The sequence below is a fragment of the Oryx dammah genome, unplaced genomic scaffold, assembly GCF_014754425.2.
Source record: "Oryx dammah isolate SB20612 unplaced genomic scaffold, SCBI_Odam_1.1 HiC_scaffold_27, whole genome shotgun sequence".
Taxonomy (NCBI): domain Eukaryota; kingdom Metazoa; phylum Chordata; class Mammalia; order Artiodactyla; family Bovidae; genus Oryx; species Oryx dammah.
In genome coordinates this window covers 77,078,021-77,085,080 of record NW_024070211.1, presented here as the reverse complement: position 1 = coordinate 77,085,080, position 7,060 = coordinate 77,078,021, and positions in this window count along the sequence as shown.

Here is a 7,060-nt window from a genome sequence, read left to right as displayed (position 1 = left end):
CCTTGCCCAGTGAACTGCCTCAGCATTTACCGTATTGTATTTAATGTATTTAATGTTATGTCCTTCTTCTTTTCACAGCTATTTGTAAGGCCTCCCCAGACAGCCATTTTGCTTTTTTGCATTTCTTTTCCATGGGGATGGTCTTGATCCCTGTCTCCTGTACAATGTCACGAACCTCATTCCATAGTTCATCAGGTACTCTATCTCTCAGATCTAGGCCCTTAAATCTATTTCTCACTTCCACTGTATAATCATAAGGGATTTGATTTAGGTCATACCTGAATGGTCTAGTGGTTTTCCCTACTTTCTTCAATTTAAGTCTGAATTTGGTAATAAGGAGTTCATGATCTGAGCCACAGTCAGCTCCCGGTCTTGTTTTTATTGACTGTATAGAGCTTCTCCATGTTTGGCTGCAAAGAATATAATCAATCTGATTTCAGTGTTGACCATCTGGTGATGTCCGTGTGTAGAGTCTTCTCTTGTGTTGTTGGACGAGGGTGTTTTCTATGACCAGTGCATTTTCTTGGCAAAACTCTGTTAGTCTTTGCCCTGCTTCATTCCTCATTCCAAGGCTAAATTTGCCTGTTACTCCAGGTGTTTCTTGACTTCCTACTTTTGCATTCCAGTCCCCTATAATGAAAAGGACATCTCTTTTGGGTGTTAGTTCTAAAAGGTCTTGTAGGTCTTTATAAAACTGTTCAACTTTAGTTTCTTCAGCATTACTGGTTGGGGCATAGACTTGGATAACTGGGATATTGAATGGTTTGCCTTGGAGACGAACAGAGATCATTCTGTCGTTTTTGAGATTGCATCCAAGTATGGCATTTCGGATCTTTTGTTGACCAGATGGCTACTCCATTTCTTCTGAGGGATTCCTGCCCACAGTAGTAGATATAATGGTCATCTGAGTGAAATTCACCCATTCCAGTCCATTTTAGTTCGCTGATTCCTAGAATATCGATGTTCACCCTTGCCATCTCTTGTCTGACCACTTCCAATTTGCCTTGATTCATGGACCTGACATTCCAGGTTCCTATGCAATATTGCTCTTTACAGCATCGGATCTTGCTTCTGTCACCAGTCACATCCACAGCTGGGTATTGTTTTTGCTTTGGCTCCATCCCATCATACTTTCTGGAGTTATTTCTCCACTGATCTCCAGTAGCATATTGGGTACTTAATGACCTGGGGAGTTCCTCTTTTGGAATCCTATCATTTTGCCTTTTCATACTGTTCATGGGGTTCTCAAGGCAAGAATACTGAAGTGGCTTGCCATTCCCTTCTCCAGTGGACCACATCTGTCAGACCTCTCCACTATGACCCACCCGTCTTACAAATAGCTGTGAAAAGAAGAGAGGTGAAAAGCAAAGGAGAAAAGGAAAGATATAAGTATCTGAATGCAGAGTTCCAAAGAATAGCAAGAAGAGATAAGAAAGCCTTCTTCAGCAATCAATGCAAAGAAATAGAGGAAAAGAACAGAATGGGAAAGACTAGAGATCTCTTCAAGAAAATTAGAGATAACAAGGGAACATTTCATGCAAAGATGGGCTCGATAAAGGACAGAAATGGTATGGACCTAACAGAAGCAGAAGATATTAAGAAGAGGTGACAAGAATACACGGAAGAACTGTACAAAAAAGATCTTCACGACCCAGATAATCATGATGATGTGATCATTAATCTAGAGCCAGACATCTTGGAATGTGAAGTCAAGTGGGCCTTAGAAAGCATCACTACGAACAAAGCTAGTGGAGGTGATTGAATTCCAGTTGAGCTGTTTCAAATCCTGAAAGATGATGCTGTGAAAGTGCTGCACTCAATATGCCAGCAAATTTGGAAAACTCAGCAGTGGCCACAGGACTGGAAAAGGTCAGTTTTCATTCCAATTCCAAAGAAAGGCAATGCCAAAGAATGCTCAAACTACAGCACAATTGCACTCATCTCACATGCTAGTAAGGTAATGCTCAAAATTCTCCAAGCCAGGCTTCAGCAATACGTGAACCGTGAACTCCCTGATGTTCAAGCTGGTTTTAGAAAAGGCAGAGGAACCAGAGATCAAATTGCCAACATCCGCTGGATCATGGAAAAAGCAAGAGAGTTCCAGAAAAAACATCTATTTCTGCTTTATTGACTATGCCAAAGCCTTTGACTGTGTGGATCACAACAAACTGTGGAAAATTCTGAAAGAGATGGAATACCAGACCACCTAACCTGCCTCTTGAGAAATCTGTATGCAGGTCAGGAAGCAACAGTTAGAACTGGACATGGAACAACAGACTGGTTCCAAATAGGAAAAGGAGTACGTCAAGGCTGTATATTGTCACCCTGCTTATTTAACTTATATGCAGAGTACATCGTGAGAAATGCTGGACTGGAAGAAACACAAGCTGGAATCAAGATTGCCAGGAGAAATATCAATAACCTCAGATATGTAGATGACACCACCCTTATGGCAGAAAGTGAAGAGGAGCTAAAAAGCCTCTTGATGAAAGTGAAAGAAGAGACCAAAAAAGTTGGCTTAAAGCTCAACATTCAGAAAACGAAGATCATGGCATCCGGTCCCATCACTCCATGGGAAATAGATGGGGAAACAGTAGAAACAGTGTCAGACTTTATTTTTTGGGCTCCAAAATCACTGCAGATGATGACTGCAGCTATGAAATTAAAAGACTCTTACTCCTTGGAAGAAAAGTTATGACCAACCTAGATAGTATATTCAAAAGCAGAGACATTACTTTGCCGACTAAGGTCCATCTAGTCAAGGCTCTGGTTTTTCCTGTGTCCATGTATGGATGTGAGAGTTGGACTGTGAAGAAGGCTGAGCACCGAAGAATTGATGCTTTTGAACTGTGGTGTTGGAGAAGACTCTTCAGAGTCCCTTGGACTGCAGGGAGATCCAACCAGCCCATTCTTAATTAGATCAGCCCTGGGATTTCTTTGGGAGGAATGATGCTAAAGCTGAAGCTCCAGTACTTTGGCCACCTCATGTAAAGAGTTGACTCATTGGAAAAGACTCATGCTGGGAGGGATTGGGGGCAGGAGGAGAAGGGGCAACTGAGAATGAGATGGTTGGATGGCATCACGGACTCGATGGACGTGAGTCTGAGTGAACTCTGGGAGATGGTGATTAACAGGGAGGCCTGGCATGCTGTGATTCATGGGGTCCATAGAATCAGACACGACTGAGCGACTGAACTGAACTGAACTAATGTTATGTCCTTAACTTTCACAATATTAACTTGGGTATGAGCAGTGTTTGCTTTATTTGCATGTTTTTTTCTTAAACATGATATTTTGATTCCTCAATCAGGTTTTAGTTTCTCCAAAGAAGTAAGCATCAATTTTTAATGTGATGAAAACAGCTAAAAATTTCCTAAAAAGTGACTGCTATCAATTTACATGAGAAAACCGAGAAAATCATTAGCAAATAGAAAAACAACATAAGAATAAGCAATATGTTTATGAAAACTATTTAATCTCATTAATAATCAAAGAAAGGCAAAATATAACCAAATGAGATAGTATTTTGTCATAAAATATGTCAAAAGAATTTTTAATTTTTTTCAAGAGTGTCAAGATTGAGGTGAAATAGGCATTTCACATTTATCCTAGGAATTATGTAGCTTGGAAGATGTTTTTGTATGGGAATTTGGAACCTGTCTGAAACCTTAAAAGCCTGCCTGATGTGTTTTTGAACCATTCTGTTGATGCCTAAAACTTATATTTGATTATTTATACAATGTGATATGGACAAATAGTATCACGAAAGTATTCATGAAAGTATTGTTAATGGAATTAAAATTTAGCTATTTTTAATTGGAAAATAGCTAAAAAGCAAAATGAAGCATACTCTGACCTCAGGGTAAAATAAATTGTTGCATGGCCAATGTAATGATTCATGACCGTTAAAATTACATTCTTAACATTATTTATATGGAAAGATGTTAATAACACATTGTTGACTGACCAAAAGTTAAGTTACAGTGTATGTACCCTATGGTTCCAATTTTTGTGTATATATATATATATATATATATGTTTTTTATGGGTAAAAATCTCATCTATATTCCCAGCCTAGACCTGTACTTAGCTTATTCATTGTTGTTCAGTCGCTCAGTCATGTCTGACTCTTTGCGACCCCATGGACTTAACTTATAGGCAATATTTAAATAACACGGAATGAATAAATTGAAACAAATCTGGAAGTACATGTGGCGGAATGATAACACTGTTTGATTGGTGGCGTGGCAGGTCATGTTTTTCTCTTTTTTGTTTATATTTCTTTTATACAGTAAACCCACATAAACTTTGTAATAAGAAATTTCTTTTAAATAATAAAAACACAGCTGCTTAGTTAATGTCATTTCCCAGCAAAGCGATAATCACCATTTAACCCACTTTGACTGAGATGCTTCTAATGTTTAAATGAAGATACTCAGATCTCATTCCTTGTTTCCTCAGGGCTACTTGGAATTCTACCCATACCAGGCCCCCACCTACAACCCAGGCCTGTATTATTGACTGTCATTTTTAAGTGGCTCAGACTCTATGATCAGAATTTCCTGAATGCCTGAAGAATAACTGCCCACCCACAAACCCCATCGTGTGTTTTCTGCTTGGCCGGGCTCCCTTGTCACGTACTGTATTTTCCAGGAACATGTTCTATAGAGAAAAATGGCCCCCAAGGAGCAACTGAAGCATGTGTGTAGGCACTTAGAATTGACATACTGTGGAATGATCGGAAATTTATTTGGATAAATAGCCTGTAATATAGTCAGGGACTTCCCATAATTCTGAAGTCAATGAGGCCCTTGGTAGTTTTATTTCCCTCACTTCTGAGACAATGGGATTCACAGAGACTATGGATTTATTCATTAAATGCTGAGCATAAGAACTTGTCATCACCATCTTCTTTTGAGACAACTGAGCATGGTTCCTCTTGGTAAATAATATGAACACAAAATAAATATTGCAAGCTATCTGTGTCCCAGTCTTCCCTATGAGCAACTGCAAGTTCAGCTGCTGCTATATTCAAGTAAGATTTAGCTCAGAAAGTGGTAAAATGCTTAGGCTGCAGTATTTCACTGTGGGATGCTGTAATGTCAGAAGCCCTTGCCAACACATTCCAAAACTCCTCTACTATGTGCTCCAAAAAAAAAAAAAGGCACAAAATTCCTTCCAGTGTATGAACTCTGGACCTAGAGATTTTTTTTGAACTTTTTATTTTATATTGGTGTATATCTGATTAACACTGTTGTGATAGTTTCAGCTAGACAAAAGCAATCAGGCATACATATACATATATCCATTCTCCTCAAACTCCCCTCCCATCCAGACTGCCACATAACGTTGAGCAGAGTTCCCTGTGCTGTACCGGAGGTCTTTGTTGCTTAACTGTTTTAAATATAGCAGTGTGTACAAGTCCATCCCAAACTCCCTAACTATCCCTTTCCTCCAAGCTTCCCCTCTGGGGAAGGAGAATTTCATTCTCTAAGTCTGAGTCTGTTTCTGTTTTGTCAATAAGTTAATTTGTATCATTTCTTTTTAGATTCTGCATATAAGTGATATCACGTGATACTTCTCTTTCTCTGATTTATTTCATTCAGTATGACAATCTCTATGGACCTAGAGAATTTTGGTTTCAGTAATTAGTAACAGTTTTTATCTTGAGTAAGTACCTTAACTTCTTTGAGCCTCATTTTTCCATCTGTAAAAAGGAAACCTATCAATAGTCATCTCATAGGGTTATTGTAAGGAATAAATGACCGTGTTTGAAACATGCTTAAAGGTAGCTCGTAAAAAGAACCTTAAAAAGAAAGTGACTAGCATGTCTGATGTGCTCAAAATGTGAACTCCTCTCATTATCACAATCATCAGCATCATGACGATCACTTCAGAGAAAGGGGTCTTGGCTGTGCTTCAGCTAACATTTCCAACCTGGGTTAAATGATTCAGGAAAGAAGAAAGAAACTTAAAGAAAGACAAATTAAGGTAGAAGGAGAAAGTGAGGGGAGAGATGTGGAGAGAAAAGGACAGAAACAGAGGGATGTCGAGGCCATTGAAGTTGTCTCAGGTCCTTGGGTAGCCAACACTGGCCTTAGGTAAGCTAAAGGGCAGGATTTGGATGGAGTATTTTAACCAGCTGAACATTAGCCAGGTGTCTAGAGCAAGTTATCCTAAGGTAAATGGGATCCATTTCTACAGTGATGCATACATACCACTTCACCTGTGCAAGATAATAATATTTAGTCATGTAGCCACTAAAGCTAAATGGTTCTACTTCCTACTCTATCGTCTTCTTCACTGATGGTGGGTCATGGTGACGATGATGGTGGCAGTCAGTTACTGAGAGTCTACCATGAGCCACACGCCATTTTACAGGTGAAGACATTAAACACCAGATTATAGAATTAGAGTCTCTAGAGATACCACACAATGGATGTACGAGTACCTATATGTTTTCACTTCCGGGGTTTTTCTGCCATATCACTCTGTCTCTCTTCCAGATTTAAAGAAAAAGTTGGTTTTATTGTCCCCAGGATTTAGCAGATTGTTCTGCTGTCAGTGCATGGATGTAGGGGAGTCGGGAGATGAGGATTGGATTACACTGATCTTAGAAAGCACACAGATTTCTTGCCAGATACTTTTCACTTATGCAGGACACAAATACCTGGTTTGCCTGCTACTTCAGTTTCCCAAATACCAGAAATCCTTACAGTGAAGAAGCTTCTTATTATTTCTACTGGGTCACTTCTCTAGAGATTCATTTAACCAAACCAAATTTGTCTAAAACAAATATAATTAAAAGTCAGTGTGCCTAAAAGCATTTTTGGTTATACTAATTTTTAGTGAATAATATTAATCACTTTCAGCACATTTCCTATAATAATATAGGGTATGGAACCTCTTTTATATGTTCTTGCCTTTTTAAAGTACTTTTCTGTTTTTATTATTCATCAAGGATCCCAAGCTTCAGCCCAACTTATACACGTTTCTGGGATTCAGATGTCTGGACATCTCTTACAAATAGGTTGAGAAGTACAAATCATGTTATTTGCTT